This window comes from Phodopus roborovskii, unplaced genomic scaffold (assembly GCF_943737965.1).
Source record: "Phodopus roborovskii unplaced genomic scaffold, PHOROB, whole genome shotgun sequence".
Lineage (NCBI taxonomy): Eukaryota > Metazoa > Chordata > Mammalia > Rodentia > Cricetidae > Phodopus > Phodopus roborovskii.
In genome coordinates, this window is record NW_026126540.1 from 32,457,415 (window position 1) to 32,476,968 (window position 19,554).

The 19,554-nt window shown below is 46.9% G+C and overlaps 1 protein-coding gene across 2 annotated transcripts in view; it reads right to left on the minus strand.

Annotated features, from left to right (window-relative positions):
• Positions 1-3,851: 3,851 nt before the first annotated feature.
• Positions 3,852-19,554, minus strand: part of Slc22a15 (solute carrier family 22 member 15) — a 139,430-nt gene continuing 123,727 nt past the window's right edge. For both annotated transcript variants that reach the window (XM_051198730.1, XM_051198731.1), the window contains exon 13: positions 3,852-3,861. The gene's annotated coding sequence lies outside the window, so the exon portion shown is untranslated. The remainder of the gene's footprint in view (positions 3,862-19,554) is intronic.

A 19,554-nucleotide genomic window follows, 5' to 3' on the forward strand; every position in this document is an offset into this window, starting at 1 on the left:
GATTCTAAATTCCATTCATGGAGAATTAAGGTTGACTATCTATCACACAGGTGTGTAGCACTACTCCTACTCATAGAAGGAAGGGTTTATTTGGCTTGACATTCTAGAGGGATAGATAGATCTGCCTTATTGGGGAAGCATGGAACAGGCAAGCTTGGCAGCTGGAGGGGGAAATTGAGAACTCACGTCTTGAACTGCAAGCAGGAAACAGCAAACTGGGAATGGCATAAAACTTTGAAATCCCATGATGAGGGAGGCATGACTAGGACTGCCATTCAATAGCTGGGCCTCAAGAGATCTTTCCACCTGTTTTACAGGAAATCATGGAAAGTTCTTCCATAGAGAAAGGCTCTACAGGGCAGCTTCCTCCTGGGATCTAAGTATTTGGTTTGGGAAGACAATGAAGGAACTAGCTTGTGAACAGGAAAAGGCAGAAAATTGTGCACATAGCCACAGCAGGAAAAGTGGAGAGGGACAAGAGGACAAGGTCAAGCTAGCTAGGTCTGACCACTTTCTGTAGAAATGCAAAGCTTTCCCCGAATATATGCTTGTAGTGTCTTCCTTTGACGTGTCTTAGGTCATCTCTGGATCAATTGCCTAGCAAACTCTTGAGTGTTGGTTGTTGTTTTGACCAGGCAGTTTAACCTTCCTCTGAGCCTCTCCTTGTTACTAGAGGTCCCCAAAGGGTAACTAGAGAGACTGGAAATCTGATGAAGAGGAGGGGCAGATGTTGGGTGGTGTGTGTTAGCAGAAATCCTGTGTCAGAAGGATTCGACTAGTATCAACCACATTGTTTGCAAGGCCAAGGGCAAACTGAGAATGCAAAATTCTATGCTCAATAATTGAAAGTTTCAAACCATCAGAGTCCAAGTAACTGTGGACCCTGTGTGACTGTGGAGGCATGGGGAAGATGGGGGAGGTGCAGAGAGAGGATCCCAGTGCTCCTCAGAGGAAATAGCTAGAAGAAAACTAGCAAAATAGGGGTCATAGAAGACATTAGGTGGGTGCTGAGTGCATGCAGCACTTTCTGTCTCTGCCTTGAGCAGCTTGGGTTGAGCCTAGGGGTGACTTTCATAGAGCAGATAGGAGAAGAGCTATGGGTGGGTGCTGTATTCACCCAGCATACCCCTCAGTGTGTGTGTGTGTGTGTGTGTGTGTGTGTGTGTGTGTGTGTGTGTGTGTGTGGTGTGTGGGGGAACATAGCCCTTCACAGGAAGTAGCCAGTTGGGTGTTGCCCAAGCTTTGCTAGGCATTTACCAGACTCAGCCCCAAGGTGCCTTAGGCAGGTCACCCGCAATGTAAGCTAGCAATATGTATCACAGGGTTCATCTGAGGAGAACTCTGTCCAGAGAAAAGGCATCATTGTTCCCTTCTGCATGGACACCACCCACCCCCTGCCTAGCTATCTTCCCACCATTGACCCCAGGCCCTCAATACCGATTGGAGGGTGCTAATTTTCAGAGATTTGGCATGGATGGGGATGGCATGGTGCAGGAAGAGGAGGGACAGAAGAGGCCCTCAGAGCAGGATTTGTTTATGCAAACCTGTCCTGTTCCATCCTACCTTAGCCTTAGCCCTCACCCCAGCTGCTGAGCCTTATAGTGGTGAGCACAGGGCTTTGGTGACATCACCCACTCTGCTGCCAGGAGGCATAAATTTCATTTCCCAGAAGATGCAGCAGACTGTAGCTTCTGGGCAAACAGTAGCTGTAGCAGTAAATATTGGCAGAGACTTTTAAATGGAAGAGCTGTGTAGACTAGGGGCAGCCACGCTGCAAATCCTCAAATAGCAAAGGGTCTCGTGTATCAGATGTGAAGACAGGACATGTAGTAGCCAAAGATGTCATTTGAAACCCACTCGAAAGTATCAGCTCCTAAGTGGAATTATCAAACAACAACTGAGGGAGGAAACTGTAGAAACCAGGTAGAGCTCCCCTCCAGGAAAAAAGGCCAGGGCACCACTCATTTCTAGAGCCATGACAGAAAGGGGGCTATATGGATGTTGGGGGGGGGGCAAGGAGAGAGGGAAGGTCACTTTCCCTGGGGAGATCTAGGAGGTCACAATTTTGGTCATTCCTGACAGAAGTCACCAGAGGGTCCAAGGACTCTGAAGTTTAGACAATCAGGTTTCACCTGGAAGACACATAAAAAAGGGCAGGTGGCAACCAGCAAGGTGTCTCCCAGCTATAATCTGTGGATGTATGGGAAAATGCCACCTAGGATGTTTTAAGTAGTTGAAGTCAAGTTGACATGGCCTCCCTCTGCCGAGCCAGTTGCTTCAAGTCCAACCAAGGAGGGGCAGAGGTGGCTTTCACCTTCATACTGTTGTGGCACTTGATTTTTCCCAGCATGTTTTCCCAAAGGGGAGGCCAGCATCTGGGGAGACTCTGGTGCCAGGCCTACAGCACCGATAGCCTTGGCTAAGGGTCACCCTGCCTGGGGAGGTGGCAGGACCACAGAATGTGGTGGCACTTACACAGCTTCTTGTGCCTGCTCACTCGGTCCCCAAACTGTGTGCAGTGGGCCTGGAGCTTCCGGGGTTTCCCAGTGGACCTTGACACTAAATCCTATGAGAATGTAGCTCAGTTGGGAGAGTGCTCGCCTAGCAGGCACGAAGCCCTGGGCTTGATCCCCAGCACTGCATAAACCTGGGGCATAGTGCTCACTTACAGTAAGATAGAGGCAGGGGGATCAGGAATTTAGGGTTATCTTAACTACCTAGAGAACTGGAGGCCAGCCTAGACTACAAGAAGCCCTCTTTGAAAAAAAAAAAAATTAGTAACAAAGAATCCAAAAGACAATAGGCTATCTCAAAACTAAGAGGTCAAATGAAAAAGAATGAGGTGACCAGAGACTGGAGGGGTAGGAGTCTCAATGGACCGACAGTATTAAATTCTGTTAGACAAGAGGCAAAGCATCATTCTGGAGATGTATTATATAGTGCAAACATCAGTTAGAAGTTAGTTACATGAGTATTCTCAACAGAACCAGGCATGGTGGTAAAGGCCTGTGATCCTCATGCTTGATTCTCAAGCTGGGACAGGGTGATCACCAGGTGTTGAGCCCAGATCGTATATACTGATAAATAGTGAGTTCCAGGCCAGGTTGAGTTATATAGCAAGATCCTATCTCAAATAAGAAAATAAAAAATAGAAAATAAATATGAAGAGAGAGAGAGGAAAGGAGGGAGAGAGAGGAGAGAGAGATCTCCCCTACCAGACAGGAGATTTCTCTGCACTGGGGAGTTGGTCTTACCCTAGCCTCCAGCTGGGTCGGGGCTGTTGGTCCAAGGCTAACAGGGTATTTGATCCATCTGGAAACTGGAGTCTGAGAATCTTCCTGACAGATCTCTCCTGGGGAAGTCAAGCCAAGAGCAACTGGGGAACCAGACAGTGGTAGCACCTGGAAGGATGCAACCATTTCTTCTTTACCTTTATGTCACTGCCTAAGATTTGCTGCACTCAAAGCAGGCTTACTGAATAAATGAGCGAATCTACTCGGCCACATAAACAAACCCCGAAAGCTCTCTCAATTCTCCTTCCCTTGGCAAGGGGTTCTATCCCTTGTGGCAGTGTTGGGAGCCAGGGAACTGAAACCCATAAGAAGTTGATCAGCTAAAATATACTAGAGGGGCTGGAGAGATGTCAGCAGTTAAGGGCACTTGTTGAGCTGGCTAGGGACCAGGGTTCTGTAACTCCCACTCCAGGGACTCTGATGCCCTCTTCTGGCCTCTTTGGGCACTGCACACACATGGTGCACTTAGATTAAGGCAGCACACACATAAACCAACAAATCATTTTTTGTTTTTTAAGCTTGCTACCAATGAAAAAGCAGAAGAGGAATGAGGCTGAGGTGAGACACACTTTCCTTGCTGTTTGCCTGGCCTTACAGGTCGCATGCTAGATTCCCATCTCCACCCCAGGCTAATACACATTGAAGAGATAGATGATGGATGGAGGCTGGGAAGAGAATTCAGAATCAAGTACCCCAGTCTAATACACATTGAAGAGATAGATGATGGATGGAGGCTGGGAAGAGAATTCAGAATCAAGTACCCCAGTCTAATACACATTGAAGAGATAGATGATGGATGGAGGCTGGGAAGAGAATTCAGAATCAAGTTGCTGACAATCTCCTTTCTTATAGCAGCAGCAACCTCCTTTAAAAGAGCACCTGCAGTTACCACGGCAACCAAGATCCTTCCCACTGCACATCCCTGTGTCCAGAACATGAACCCCATCTTAATCCTCTGAGAATGTGTCTCTGTGTGTGTGTGTGTTCCTTGAGGGAGTGGGAATGATCTAATATTAGGACATTGTGCACTCAGTGGTCATTAAGAGACCAGGAAGTAGCCACAAGGAAGACTTTTATTTACCTTCCCTAATAAGCAATCACTGATACTTTAGAGCAGGGATAGTACACTCCAGTCTCTAGAATGCTGCATGGTTTTGCAGCACAGCCTGTGAGCTAAGAATGCTTTTCACAATTTTAACTGTTTGAAAGCTCAGAACAATGGTTTGTGACAGTGAAATGTCTCTGTCCATTTCATGTCCTCGAACACAGCCCACAGTGTCCCTCGTTATTTATGTTGTCTCAGACCTCTTCTACAATTGGAACACTTAGATTGTATGGCCCACCAAGCCCTGAATATTTACTTGGGCCCTTGTCAGGAAGAGCCTGCCCACCCCTGGTCTTAGTGTTCAACTCAGTAAACTTCACTGGGAATGGACTCACTGAGGGCTCTAGAGTCACTGAAGACCAAGTGTGACCTCCAAAAGGCCATGGCCAGGGTTTAAGTGCTAGCACAGGATTCTTCTAGAGAAGCCAGGTCTTTGTAAAGAGCCCTATGTGCTGCTTTATACAAAGAGATTCTAGAAGATATGGGCCTTGCCAAGGTCTAGACCATTCTGCTTCCAGGAGATCTCAGTCCTTCAGCAGAGCCTTCTGATCTAAGGAAAGTCTACTGAGTGGCAATCCCTGTGGGTGCCTGGATATGGGCGGTTCTCACATCCAGTTGGCTCCCTGTGCCAACCTGTTCCAACTGGAATTTTGCAAATAGGTCCAGGTATATCCAACCTTGATATGCTGAAGGCCCTTGGACCACAACTTCAACAGTACATTGGTCACTTGCCCTCTGTGGATAGCTGTGTCCCTGCTCCTCTGGTGGATAGCTTTATGGCTTCCCTGTCGCCCTTTTATTGCAGTTACTGCCTGCAATCAGCTCTCTCCCTCCTACACTCAGCCTGCCTCCCACAGACTTATGTCTCCTTCCCTGGAGTCCTCACTGAACCTTTCCTGGTGTCACGTTTAGGAAGGTTTCTCATAGGAGACACAGGTCAGATTCAAGCCCATTCGACACCAATAAACTATTGAATTAGCAAACTGAGGTTCAACACACTAGCAGTGTGTCAGACCTGGCCAAGTGTAGTTCAAGGTCTCCCAGGCCCAGTGACACTAGGCATTGCTTCTGCCCAGACCTGGTGAATATCCAGTGTTTATACAAAGGCATTTGTGAGCTGCTAGGGGACACTGGGGAATCTAACTGGGTTTTTGAAATTAATAACTATAGAAGTTGGATTGACTGTTGACTAGGCAGGGATTTGACCTGATCCAGGGGAAGCAACTTGCAGGAAGAAGAGAAGAGTCATGTGACATGATGCTATGGAGAAGCAAACTCCAGTTGGGGTGCATGCAGACTCAGTAGGGCAAAGGATGCACTCAGGCCCCAAAGAAGGCCATAGTGGATGACGTATGCATTCATTGCTTTTCTCTTTGCTGTAACAAAATGCCTTTAAAGAGCAGCTCAAGGAAGGAAGGGTTTCTCCTGCTTGTGGTTGGATGGCCCAGTCCATCATGCTGAGGAAGGCATCATAGCAGGGACAGAAGGTAGCTGATCACATCACTGTCTTCAGTCAGCAGCAGAGAGAGAAGGAGGGGCAGCTCTGCTCAGCTCCCTCTCCCCTTTGTATTTAGTTCAGGACCCCAGCTCATGGAATGGTGCCACCCATCCTCGGGGTAGACCTTCCTGTGTCAATTAATACAATCAAGAGAATCCTTCACCGCCCAGAGGTTTGTTTCTACAGTGATCCTAAATCCCATCAAGTCTGCAATCAAATTAACTATCACAGATGACAAATGGGGTTCTGCAAGCTGCAGAAAACGCATTTGGGCAAGATAAACTCTGATTTTAGGGACCCAAGCTTGCTTTCTGTTGCTGTGACCAAAAGCAACTTGGGGAGGAAGAGTTTATTGGGGTTATACCTCCAGATCACGTTCTGTAGAGGAAGCCAAGGCAGGAAGTAAAGCCGAGACCGTGGAGAAGTACTGCCTACTGGCTTGCTCTGCGGGCTCACATTTAGCTACCTTTCTCGTGTCTTCCAGGACCACCTGCCTGGAGGTGGTATGGCCCACAGTAGGCTAGCCGTCTCCCATCAAGGAGCAATCAAGAAAATGGCCCCCACCCCCAGTCACACTGTAGGCATGTCTGTGAAGGCATGAGGTTCCCTTTTGCCAGAGTTCTCTAGTTTGTGTCAAGGTGGCAAAAACTAGCCAGTATGTTATGGAAGGGTGGAAAAGGCTGTAAAGTCCACACACAGGTAAAAGACTTGGATTGAAAGGTGTGTTGTTCTGGGGGGGGGGGGGGACCTGCTCCTCTGTGCCTGCTCTTGGGTTCTGCTTGCCTTCTCTGGGATTCAGGCTTCCTTCCCATGCTGATCCAGTGGGCCAGACTCACTCCAGTTCTCTCCAGCAGAGGGCCAAGGCTGGAGTGGAAGGGTGTGTCTGAAGGGTTTGCACAATAACAGATGATTTGATAGGAGAACCTCCTACCAAAGTCTCTACATTGTTCCCATGCCCTCCGAACACTTCACTTCCTGGTGTAAAGGGAAAGTGAAGGCTTCAGAAAAAGCTCCTTAAGCAAGAGCCAAATCAACCTTGGCTACTTTTAGGCCCTTTGAAAGCTGTTCACGTTTCACCCCTGTGCCGACCTAATGTCCTTGTAACTATTAAAACCTTTAAAAGGTATTCTTATTAAAACCTTTAAAAAGTATTCCACCTATATGAAAGCTAAAAATGTTTTGGATGGCATCTGAGACCTGTAGCAGATTTGCCCTTACTTTGCTTTAACTACCCATCTATGGCCCTCACCAATGCATTTGGTAAGTGCCTTGATTTATGACTTTCTCATAGAACCACTTCCACGGTGGAACATGTCTTTAGGAACACCCTCGGTTCATGTTCCTGGGCCATGGCCATTTATCTTTGGATCCAGAATGAACTATTTCTTACTCCTTTTGAGGTGAAAGCTGTATGTTTTGTGTGGACACTGGAAAAGTGTGTATGAACAAAATGTATACATTTTAATTTAAGTGTACTTGTATTATTGGAAATTACAACAGTGCAGAGCTCTATGTTACAAAAACTTTCAAAGGCATAGTTTTGACACCAATGGGAGGCAGCTATTTATCACCACTGTCTTACACATAAGGATGGTGAGACAGACAATGGTCCAGGGCTGCCCCCTTCCATGGTAGGTGGGTGCACAGTGTTAGACTACTTTGGTGGGGAATGAAAACGGATCTTCTTTTATTAGTTAGTTCCTAGTTCACTAGTTAGTCAGGTTGGTTAGTTAGTTAGTTAGCTTCCTTCCTTGCTTGCTTGCTTGCTTGCTTGCTTGCTTGCTTGCTTGCTTTAGACAGCATCTAACTCTGTAGCCCAGGCTGGCCTCAAACTCCATCCTTCCACTTCAGCCCTTCCAGTGCTAGGATTCCAGGCAACCACCACCAGACCCAATGTATTGGCCTCATTTTTGAGATAGAAGACCTGTTGTGGAATAGTATTTTAAGATGTGTTTCATTTGTTTATGCTGTGGAACATTTGTTTAATAATGCAAAGATATGTTGCATTCTTTTATGTTGCATTTGCTTAACTCTGTGAAGCTGTGTAATTTTGCCTGCCTAAAACAACTGATTGGTCTAATAAAAAGCTGACAGTCAATAGCAAGGCAGGAGAAAGGTTAGGCAGGGCTGGCAGGCAGAAAGAAATCTGGGAACCAAGGAGCGAGAAAAGGAGAAGAGGACAATTCCAGGGGCTAGCCACCCAGTTACACAGTAAGCCATGTAGTAAGAAATAAAGTAAGATATGCAGAAAAAGAGAAAGGTAAAAGCCCAGAGTTAAAAGACAGATGGGATGGAATTTACATTAAGAAAAGCTGGCTTTGAACAACCCAAGGTAAGTCCAAGTATTCATAAGAAAGAATATGCCTCCATGTGTGTGATTATTTGGCAGCTGGGTGGTGTCCCCGCCCCCACCTCAAAAAGCAAACAACCAAAGGAGAAACCTTCACTGAACATTCTCCCTGCAGACTCTTCTCCTGGCTACATTATGTTAAACGGGGTTTGATATCCATTCTCGGTTCAATCTCTGGATGGGCAGATGAGGATGCAGGACTGGCTTGGATGGAGGTCATGACTATGCACTCTGCAAAATGTATGGTCACTGATGCCAGCAAGGCTCTTCATACCACTTTTCATTTACACTGTGCTATACCACATTTTTTTTTTTTTTAAGAGTAGTGGCTCTTGCACTTAAATGTGCATTACACTCACCCAGGCGATTTATTGAGGCCCTAAACAGTGGGCTTAGCTGCAGGTCTAAGCTGTAGGCCTAACTTTCGAGGTTGGGAGTGGACTCTGGGATTCTTCATTGCCAGCCTATCCTCAGCAGAAGCTGATCCCATGAGTCCCAGAACTCCACTTGGGGAACTAATCCTTGAGGACACTGACTCTCCTACTGTTCAAGACAACCACTATTCCTTTAAGCTAACACCTCTCTGCAACTGGTCCTTCCATTTCAAGATGACCCTGTCACCCATTTCACTGGGAGCAGAGATAAGCAGGCAGGAAACACAGCCACAGGTAATGAGTCTTTTTCTGTCCCTCCAGCCACTTCCCAAATAACAGAGGCTTCTTAATAATTATGAAAGCTCAGCCTTGGCGTAGGCTTATTTTTAACTGGTTCTTATAACTTAAGTACTTAAGTTAACCCATTTCTATTCATCTACATGCCACCATGAGGTTTGTGGTTTTGATCTCAGCTCTTGCACATCCTGCTTCCTCTGTGTCCGGCTGGAGACTCCCCCTTTCTTCTTCCCAGAGCTCTCTCTGTCCAGAAGTCCCACCTATAACTTCTGCCTAGCTACTGGCCATTTAGCTTTTCATTAAACCAATCACAGTGACATAGCTTTACACCGTGCAATCAAATGTTTCATAACAACTGCCCCCATCACATCTCCACTTACCCTGCATGGTGATTCCCTTTCTGATGCTGTGGATGATCCTGCCTTCTCCTGCCCAAGGATGTCACTCCTAGACAAGAGCCTGTCTATGGGTTATTATCACTGCACACAAAATCAACACACAGCCAAACAACAAAACTATTATGGTCACTCTGCCTTCTCTACAGCAAAACTCCAGGGATCTATCCATACATCCTTTCCTGCCATTCTGTCTTGGGTCCAGTCCAATTAGAGCTTTGTTCTTACTTCTGCACTGACATTGTTCTTGTCAAAGTTATTATCATAACTTTTGGTTGTTGTTTCTGTAACAAGATGCCTAAGACTGGGTATTGTCAGGTCTGACATTAAGGCAGGAAATGAGTGGCTTCCAAAGGGACTAAAAATAACCTAAGATAATTTGGTCATGGTCTACAGCATTTTAATTTCATAGCATGAAGTTTAGTCATCTATCTTATAGAACTGTTAGCACCTGTATCTACCTACACTCTCTGTTTAGGGAGTTTTATCTAGTATCTCAATTTGCAATATCACCCCTATGCCATGACTGCCATTTTGTATCTTCAGCGCAGGCATCTCCACTGACTTCCCAACACTCCCATCTTCTACTACTTTCACAGTGGGCTTGGCACGATGAGCACCTCCAGACTGACTTCCTTACTCTTCCCCAGCAATGTGTAAGGACACAGACAGACAGACAGACAGACAGACAGACAGACACACACACACACACACACACATACACACACACACACACACACACACACACACAACACACACACACAGTTTCTTCCCTCTTACTCTGAGCTGAGCAATAGAAACTCCATTCCTCAGTTCCTTAAGGCCATATCTGTCTCCTCTCACTCCCCACATCTAAATACAAGGGCAAACCTCTGGCTTCATGTTCAGAATGTATCTGGGACCTGACCCTTTCATGGCACCACTCTTGTCTTCTGGCCCCATGTTATGGAAGCATGTGGACCAGCCTTTCCACTTCTTTCCTTACCTACCGCCTCATTTCCCAGTCAACCCAAGTTTGCATTTAAATGCCAGTCAGGTTCTAGAACTCCACAACACAGAATCCTACCCAGAGCAAAAGTCAGAAGACCTCCTAATGGCCTGCAAGGAATTGACAAGGCTCCATCCCAACTTCACTATGGTAACCTCATGGCTATTTCCTGAGCATTATCAAACACAAACTTGTTTTTTACTGTCTCCACCACTGCTGGGAATAGAGAACATCGCAATAGAAAATCTGAGACTGTGTTAACCTTCGAACAAACACACTGAATTAATTAATGGAAATGGGAGTTCCACATAAATCAAGAAAGTGGTGTCTAAGTCATACCTTGGACATGAGTCAGGTCAGTAGCAGTCAGTCCCATAGAGTCTGGTCAGCTATATCCATACAAATAAATAGACCATGTATCTAGTACATCCTTACTGAGAAGCCTGGCCAGCCAACTTCCCTGAAAGCCTTTTTGACTTTTCTCAGACTAGAGATTCTGAGCTCCAAAGAAGCCCCGTAGAAAACTCTTCCTGGTGTGTGTATAGATTCACATGTATGTGTGTTTAGTGTAGTGCCCAGGTGGCAATCTTAAAGCATCATTTCTTAGCTACCACCCTTGTATTTGGGGATAAAGTCTCTAATTTACCTGGGGCTCATCAGTAGGTAGGCTAGTTGACTGGTGAGCCTGAGGGATCTACCTGTCTTTGTCTCCTTGGTACTGGGATTATAAGCATGTTCTACTGAACCTGGCTTTTACTTTATTTTTTTTTCTGGGCTCTGGGCATTGAACCAGGGTCCTTATTCTTTTGTCATGAGCATTGATCCATCACTCCAAGCCAGCAGTTCTCCTGATTGACCTAGTTCACCAAAACTTTTTTTCACACCTTCCCAAAGCTGGTCACTTGTGTTCACACTGGAAAACACATCCTACCTAGCATAGTTCTTCCTCTCCTGTCCCCCTACATGACAATATACCTGATTAAAGCAGTCCCGCCAGCTAGGGAAGTGTCATTCTGATGGCTGTGGCTAGTCACAGCATAGCCACCTGTACCTTAACAAGGAAATGGATTATTCTATCAGGACAAATCACTCTTCCACTGACATTGATGTGACTTTCTTCTTTCATAAAAGCCAAAACCTTTTCTCATCCCCCAGACAATGTTCTTTGTTAAAAATAGAAAAACACAGCATCCTGTGAAAATGGCAAACACTTCCATTAGGAACTGACTTGCTTGGAGCCCAGCCAGCCAGGCATTGAATAGAGTCCTACGATGCTGGGGATCTGGGGGGCATCTCCAAATGAGGGCCCCTTCTGAGATGACTGCACTTCAAGTGGAGGGATGACCTTCAGGTTGAGATGCTGAGGTTGGCAAAGGGACTCAAACAGAAGCATCTGCTGCAACCTACTGGGATGATACTGGACTAACTGGTCAAAAAGCTAAGAAGGATTCTCTTGTGTTAAAAGGGTGAATGAGACATTCCTTTGGGGGCAGTGGTCCTAGGCAGAGTTCTTTTGGCTTCCTCCTCTCCCTTTATCCTTCTATAAGACTGTTTCCGCTCTATGATCCTTTTGTAAACAATAGAGACCCCTCCCCCCCAGCATTGTAAATTCAAAGGAAAATCCAGACCTGAGATTGAAATGTTAACTGTGAAATAATCTTTCATCAGATTTCAGAACCCAGAGTATATGATGACCTTTGCAATGTGATTCCTTAGACCTTGGCCTAATACATCAAGGAATGCAAAGCATGTCATTGTTAAAAATTTAACTTTCAGGACAAAAAGGTCAAGGCAGCTTGTGATGTTCTTGTCATAAGAGTGGGGGTAGGGGGAAGCATGAAGACACTGCAGATATGGCCTTTGTGCCCATTGCCTCTCTATACCTCCCTTGTCTAGCTTTCCTCCTCTCTACTGAAGCCTTTTGACCCCTTACTCCTCCAAGATGGAGCTTAGAGGACAATACTCCCACCCCATCTCCTGAGGTAATGATCTTTGAATAAACTGGACTCCTTCCTCCAGACTCCCCTCTCCTGAATGCTAGCGTTTTGGCAGTGAACAGTCCACAGCTGAGCCCAGAACCAGAAGGGTTGGAACGGCTCTCGTTATCTTACCATAGTTGATCACAATGCTTTCACTCATACAGGAGTTTAGTTAGTTTTCAGCAAGCCACAGATTCCAAATGTGGCTGTAAAATCTTAGTGGAATTGACCATTAGTTCTCCATATGGAAAAGTGGAAGAAAAATCTCCATAGAAAGGCACTGCAATGTAGGTAGGGCATTTAGGAGCAGAGCAATGTGATGAAGATAATAAAAATCTGAATTCAAAATAGCAGCTTCACCCTGGCTGGAATTGAACCAATAGAAGAGCCCCCCTCCATGTTGGACTTTGACTGGCTTGATCTTGTGCAGGTATCATGCAGATAGCTACAGCTGCTTTGTGTTGATGCATCAGCCCTGCCATGCCCAGAAAATAGCATTGCTCCCATCTACCAGCTCTTACATTCTTCCCATCCCATCTTCCACAATGTCCCCTGAGTCTTAGATGAAGACAGGAGTGGTATAGATGATTCATCCACAACTAAGCATTCTTGAGCACGTGCTGTCTGTTACTTATACTCAGCATTTTGACCAGTTCTGAATCTCTACACTAACTACTTACCCACTTCAATGAAGTGGGTATGAAAAGCTTCCCTGACAAAAGTTGAGAACAATACAAATCTACGGGCATAAATAGATTGTTTAGAAGGTCCCTTGGCACCATGAATAGCAGTAGTAGGTTCCTTCTGGGATCTAGGGTCTCCCAAGTCATGGGCTTTTGACCAGGTTTGCAGTACCAGATCCATCGAGAAGTTATCGATTACTCCGTAATGATCATGCCTTTATTGCAGCAGTTGGCACATCTTGCCATAGCCTGGGATTTCTCATGTGTAACAAGCTTCCATTTGATGCCACTGGTGCTGATCCAATGTGATGCCCACTTTTAATTATCATCTTCATTGAATTAATAAACACCTGGTGCATTAATAAGGAACACCTTTGGGCATGCCTATGATGGTTTTCCCATAGAGGATTAACTGAAGGACTAAGATCTAACTTGAGTGTGACAAGCACCACCCCATGAATGAGAGGGGGCTAGGGCTGAATGAAAATCAGGAAAAGGAGCTAGCCATCTGAGTATCAGAATCCCCCTCTTTGGGTTTACTGATCCACCCAGATGTGAGAGGCTCCTGACACCATGCCTTCCCCACCATATAGACTCTATGGGAGCCAACAGAAACCTTTCCTTCCATAAGTTACTTGATGTTGGGGAGGGGGATGAGGACAGACTTCTCTGTGGTTCACTGTACTGGCTAGTTCTATGTCAACTTGACACAAGCTAGAGTCATCAGAGAGGGAGCCTCAGTTGGAAAAAATGCCTCCATAAGATGGAGCTTTAAAACATTTTTCGATTAGTGATTGATGGAGGAGGCCCCAAAGCCCATTGTGGATGGTGTCATCGCCGGACTGCTGTTCCTGGGTTCTAAGAAAGCAGGCTAAGCAAGCCTTGGGGGAGCAAGCCAGTAAGCAGCACTCCTTTATGGCCTCTGCACCAGCCCCTGCCTCCAGATACCCTACCTATTTGAGTCCCTGTCCTGACTTCCTTCAAGGATGGACTATGATGTAGAAGTGTAAGCCAAATTAACCCTTTCCTCCTCTGCTTGCTTGTGGTTAAAGTGTTTCACTCAAGCAATAGAAACCTTAACTGACACATCCACTTTCTGTGACCCAGTTACGTCAGAGTCCTGGATCCCTGTTGTTCTGATCATCTTTCTAATTCACTGAGCGCTTCTGGTCTAAATGACTGGTATCAGCTTTCTGACCCATTCCAGCTGCCTCACCACACTGACTGCATGTTAGCATTGTCATGGATGCCTGACTTGAAAATATCCTGACCAGGGAGTATCACAGTGACCATGGATTCTCTGAGTGGGGTTCAGAGGCTGATTTGATTTTTGTAATGGATTTCATTGTGTTGGAACAGGTGTTTTCAAACTGCAATATACATCTAAATCTGTACCTGGAGGCCTTATCAAAACTCAGCTTACTGGGCCCCATCCCTAGAATTTCTGGAAACTCCAAATTAAGAATTCTAACAAGTTCCCAGGCAATGCCCATTCCACATAGACCCTGGCAACACTTTCATAGCCAGCTTGTCACATGAGCCCTGCTATGAACAAACACATGGTATAAAGGGGACCATACAGACAAGGTGGCCACATTGAGGTTCCAAAGTAAGTTCTTCAGTGGAGACTTTCAGTATGAGCTTTGTGCACCCTGATCTTTGGTCTTGGATCCCTAAATGTCCATGTATGAACTCTAAACCCTTTGCCAGAGAGACTGTGTGTGGGGGCACAGGGGCTTCATGGAGAAAGAAGAGTCCATGGAGTTCAGCCTCATAGCCTTCCTGGCCGAGGTACCAGCCATGTGAGTAAATTTGTTTGGGATCCTCTAGAGCAGCCTCAACACTGAATACCATCAGATGACTCCAGATAAAGCCAACCTTGAGCAGAATCACCCAGCTGAGACCTGCCCTAACTCCTGACAAAATCACATTGCATATTGCAGGGGTTGCTGTTAAAGCCACTGAATTTGGGGTGCTTTGTTCTGCTTTGATAGGCAAATAGAGCCATGCTGCCAATAGGATTTCCTTATGTGTAGACATTTGTGCACTTTACCATACATTTGACCGATGTCAGAGGAATAGACTCAGATACACTTGAGGATAGTATGGGCTTGTGAAGCTATGTGACATTTTGTACTATTCCCACTAACTTTGATTCCTGCAGCCAATTAAATGTCCCATAGATACACCTCTGCAGCCAAATACGCCACCACTAGAAACAAGGCCTCCTTGTGAATTGTGCAGAGAGAGGCTTGTGTTAGCATCAAGCTCAAGGTTGGGGCTTGTCAAGAGGATGCAGGAAGGGCTGGCCAATGGTGATGAAGGCTGGAGAAGGTGGAACCCTTACACAAGGAGGGCTCTGTCCACTCTGGAGCACAACAAGGCTGTTTCTCAAGGTGGAGTTTTGAGTTTGAAAGCCATTTTCTTTTTGAAGAAGGGGATTTTATTTCCTCCTCTCTCCAACTCATTTAAACCTCCCCCAGCCCAAGGGAAATTTTTAGAACTGTATGTATAATAAGGACACTCTCCGAATCACAGCCCTTTTTTCCGAGTGTTTCTTATGTAAATGCTATAGCAGAGAAACTTCCCTCTGCTTTACACTTCAATCCCACTTTGAAAACCTGCAAAATAGAAACAGAAAAAGACACCTTGAAAATGCATTGAGTTTCATCTGCTTTCCATTTTTACCTAAGGCTCCTACCAAAAAAAAAAAAAAACCCTTTATTCTTCAAGTTAAGATTAATTTTAAATCATCTTGTATTGAAATGGAAGAACAAAGAAAATGGTGGTTTCTCTGTGTTTGTTCGGTCCAAAGGCACTGAGCGTGCAGCCCTTTGTAACAATCTACTAATCCCTGGAAAACTGAAGTGACATCAGGGGGCCCACAGCAGGGCTCAGTGAAGGGACTTTGTAAGGCTCTATCAGAAGCCCGGGTGTCTATCTTCCCAGGACACTCCTCCCCAGGAGGGCTGTCTGGGTCCACAGTTGGCCTTCACGGTTTCCTTTGGGCCCTCTTCTCTGTCTTCCCACTTGTTAGTACAGTGGTTTGTTTACAGGTCTGTTTGCCTGGCCTTGGGAACCCAGTGAGGCCAAAATAGTATTTAGATAAAAGAATAAATGTGTGTGCTGCACCGACAAGTGCTTGAATGAATGGGCTTGAATCCCAACTCAGGCACTTATTGGCTGCATAAAGACAAATCTTAGAGGGGAGATAATGCATCAAGGTCTTATAAGGCTTAATATGCATAGCCTCCAGACCCTTCTCATTGAACACATTATAATAAAGCAGCAAGGCAGAGGGAGAATGGATGCAGAGGAAGGGCTAGGCTAAGGAGAAAGTGGAGACTCTCCAAAGAAAGGAATCTTATGTGGGGCTTGGTTGCCTCTGGGGAGGGGGCCCCATCAGCAAGGTGCTGTGGGAGAACTGGAGTTCAGAGGCACAGGACCGGCACAGAAAGCAGATAATGGAGACACGCCTTGATGTCAGTGCTGGGGTGGTGGGGAAACAGGAGGTGGGAGGGGGACACCGTTCAGGGTTCCCGGAGCAACCCTGTCTCCAAAACTAAGTGCCCCTGGCTTCCACACACACCTGGACAGGAAGACACACATGAACTCATCCACACGAATAACCCCTCCTGCACATATGCACAAACAACCTTCAGGGACTGTAAGTCAAGAAACAGAAGATACCCATGCAAAGCCAGTTTGAGGCTGTGTCACTGTGTGACTTCACACTCAGCGTCAGTCTGAGCCAGGTTTGCCTGTGCTCAATCTAGGCGGTGGCTTTTGTTTCCTTTCCCTCACCTCCATCCATATCTCAAGCAGTGTGTTCTTTGCCTGGCGGCTGCTGTGGCCACAGGAACAGCCATCTGATTTAATTATTCCTTCCTTCCTTCCTCCCTCCCTCCTTCCTCCCCTTCTTTCCTTTCTTTCTTTTCTATCCTTGGATTCCTAACCAGAAACAGGCACCGCTTAAGGAAACAGTGAACTCAATCCATTCAAGGAGAGGCCCAGAGAATCTGGAGGGAGCTAGCCGCCCCTCAATCTGACAGGGGGCGCCACTGAGTCAGGCCACTGCCCCTGATACTATGCAGGGGTCACCCTGCTTTCCACAGTGCATCACCCTCTGGCTAAGAGATGCCATCCCACCCAGACCAGCTCTGCCCCGCAGGTGGCATTACCCATTGCTCTGGTGTTCCATCCAGAGGGGCCCCGGTGAGGGAACAGCAGACACACACACACACACACACACACACACACACACACACACACACGTTCTTTGTGTTCTTCCTCCCTCTGGAAAGTGAAAGGAGAAGATGACCACCTGGCCTTCCCCTGCCGGGCTGGGCCAGGCAGAACAGCTGGGCAGGCTCAGTTGTGCCTTGGGTGTGGTGGGCTGCAGGGGCTTCCCAGGGTGTGGCCAATGGTCCTTGCAGCAGATCCTCCAAGCCAGGCTAGCACCCAGACTGGCCTTCTGCCAAGGGTTCACCCCATGCTCTGAAGCCTTTGACATTTCCTTCTCCCTATGGGTCAAGCTTCCTATAGGTCAAGCTGCTGCAAGAGAGAAAAGAATTGTGATCGGAATTGTTGACAAAGCATTTACTTAAAATCTTACTGAAGTCTAATTTTAGAGCCCATGTGTCTGCTGGCCTTATCAAGAGGCACATTTTAGAGAGAGCCCTTGTAAGGGAAGATTTCAGAGATGACAGGCACAGGCAAGGCATGCGTCCTGGGGAGATGGGTGTGTCCTCATTGTCTTTGTCAGAGAGGCAGCTCCAGGAGGACCTCCTGACAATAGTGGGCTCTTCTCAGAAGTGGCAGAGTCCTGCCCTCCCTTTCTTTCCATCTCAGCAAAGATACTTGTCCTTTCTTTCTTCTGGCAAACCCAGACAAAAGTCAGCGTGGCTGGCAGAGACCACCTCTCAACAGTAGACATGGATGCCTCCCACCTACCCGATAGTGTTCCAACTGTTTGGCATAGAGTGGCCTCTTTAATCACCACTCTTCCCATTTTACAGACAGACAGAAGAAGTTGCAGAGGGCTCTGGCAATATAACCAAGCTTCTGGTGGTTTCCTCACCAAACAGCAGCCCCACACGGAGGCACGCTGCCCAGCCCTCTGCAAAGAGAAGCCCGAGGGTGATCTTGCCCAGTCAGGAAAGGCCTGGGCCCAGGGTGCTGAGGCCTGGGAGAAGGAAGTATAGCTACAGATGGAATGGCATGGTTCCTCAGCATGGGTGCCAAGGGCTGTTCTCCTGACAGACCTCAGAGCATGTCTCTCACAGCTTAGTAGCCCAGAGTCCCCAGCTCTCTTAGTACAGCACAGGATGGTTTGGCAGCCTTGAGCTCTGGTGAAGCTACCAGCAGCATCTAGTGAGGAGCTTCCCCCAGTAACCACCCAGATGCTGGATGATGGGGGAACGCAGGGAGAAGGACCCTCTCATAGGTTGCTCCTGCCTGGGTCACAAGGGAATGGTAAGATGTGGAAATCTGTAGCCACAGCCTCCAGGCTCCAGGGATGCTGAGTACTAGTCCTTTCCTCTGTTCAGGAATGACTGCTCTCCAACAAACAGCATGGTTTTCAGTTGCATCCTGGTGTAGATTGGGGTTGCCTGCAAAGCCAGGGCGGAGCAGTGGGGAGAGAGGAAACCAGTGTGAAGACAGGGAGAGCTGGGAGGCTGTGTCCTCCAGGAACAGAGCAGAACAAAACACTGCTGGGACCTCAGAGCAGAGGCATGGAGCAATATGTGTCACCACTGTCAAAACTTCCAGAACAAAGCCATACCCACAGCGATACATAACCTCCTTACACATGCAGGCACACAGCTTACCCTGCCCCCCCCCACACACTTACTTTCGCACACTCTGTAGATCCCTATTAGTGCACAGCCCTATTTGCACAACTCCCACACACATTCTTTCTAGTGGGCAGATGTGAAGACACAATGTGACAACATGGTGAGGGCACCCTGGCGAGATATACATATGTCCTTTCAGATCACCAGACGGGCACACTGAGGGCACGGATACAGAATCTGTTTGCAGGGACACACTCAAGCAGTTTTTGTCTAGTGTTCCTGGGAGGTCCTTATCCTCATTAATACTGACTGTCAATTTGACACAACCTAGACTCTCCTGGAGGAAAAAAATCCTAATTGTCTTTATTGAGATGATCTGTAGACGAGTTTGTGGGGAATTTTCTTCATTGTCTTAGTAATGGAGGAAGGCTCAGCCCATTGTGGATATACCATTCCCTGGATAGGTGGTCCTGGGCCTATAAGAAAGCCAGCTAGCTAAGCACACGCCTATGGGTGAGCCAGGCAGCAGCCAGCACCCTCTGTGATTCCTGCTGGACTTCCTTGGCTAGGAGTGAGTTTCCTGGCTGGAGAAAATGCTGTGTGGAACAGCAAGGGTGTCTGCCTTCAGCTTCCTGTCCTGACTTCCCACAGTGACAGAAAGTGACCTGGAAGTATAGGCTGAATAAGCCCTTTCCTCTCCAGAGTTGCCTTTGGTCAGTGCTTTATCAAAGCTCCAGAATGAAACCAGAATGGTCTCCTTGGCCAATGGCCATGCTCAGAGAGCTGGCCTGGAG